The following is a 1,130-nucleotide window of genomic DNA, read 5'->3' on the forward strand; positions in this document are numbered from 1 at the left end:
CACGGTCCCTCCCTCCAGTCATAAGCCGATTACAGTTTGTCATCTACTGTAGTTACACAGTGACGCTCATCTGTTACTGTGCAGCAGATCCTGCTGCTGATCTGCACCATGTGCTGCCACATAAACAACTGGATTACTGCTGCAGGCTGCTGCATCAGTCACACTGAGACCGGAGCTGTTTTAACATCTCCTGCTGCTGACAAACACTTTGATTCTAATTAAGATTAGTTTGTTGTTTCTCAGCTAAATAAAATGTCACAGAGTTTTGCAGCCGACAACCAAAGAAGAAGAAGAGTGGTAACGACCCTCGACAGATGTGGAGGGATGGACGGACCCTCATTAGGACTGTTCTGCTTCTTCATACCTTTGTATTTTTTCTAATAAAGTTGTCATTTTTAAAAAAGTTTCACCAAGTGCTGCACAGATTCAGAATCAGCACAACCTCAGCTAATAATATATGTGACTCAATAAAGACTCTTGTACAGTAATAGAGGTTAACAGCCCATAAAACAATAGCCCATATTTTATAGATAAAAGCTGTAAACTATAATAAAGAAAGAAAACTTCAACACAGAAAGTTGCACATATCTGTTTGAGTTGCTCTAGAGGTGATTTGAAGTTTCTATCTTTATCTGTTCATGAGTTATTCTCATTCTCTGGAGCAGCATTTATGAAAAATCAGCTCCAAATCCTCCGCTGCTCTAAATATCTGACTGCTCTCGTCCTTCTGTCTGTTTCCGTCTCTACAATAAACTCAGAACAACTTCTCCTCACTCTGAGCTCAGAGTAAAACAGAACTGCTCCCATTTAGTCTGGGTATACAGCCAAGCCTCTAAATCAGACACTCTGATTGGCTGTGACAGCTCCCACTGGAGCCAATAGGAATGTCGAACTGTGTGACGAGACTCTAGACGTCACTGGCAAAGATGGAGGATGAGAATCGATCAATAGACATACAGACAGAAAGCAGCAGCCCAGACAAACGGTAAAACTACTCCAAATATTTCATAACTTTTAATGTTAGTGTATCGATGGAAGTCAGAGACTCACACGGATGATCAGGGGTTTGTTAGAAAACGCTGATTCTCTAGTTTAAAGGTGAAAAAAAGGACGTCTTCAGCTCAAACAAA

At 41.1% G+C, this 1,130-nt stretch overlaps 1 protein-coding gene across 1 annotated transcript in view; it reads right to left on the minus strand.

The window, feature by feature from the left end:
* The window catches only part of LOC111651194 (apoptosis-stimulating of p53 protein 2-like), a 13,686-nt gene that overhangs the window by 11,594 nt on the left and 962 nt on the right, over window positions 1-1,130 (minus strand). The window lies entirely within an intron of this gene.

The sequence above is a fragment of the Seriola lalandi genome, unplaced genomic scaffold (assembly GCF_002814215.2).
Source record: "Seriola lalandi dorsalis isolate HSWRI2012SDOR001 ecotype SW California unplaced genomic scaffold, Sedor1 jcf7180002053512, whole genome shotgun sequence".
NCBI lineage: Eukaryota > Metazoa > Chordata > Actinopteri > Carangiformes > Carangidae > Seriola > Seriola lalandi.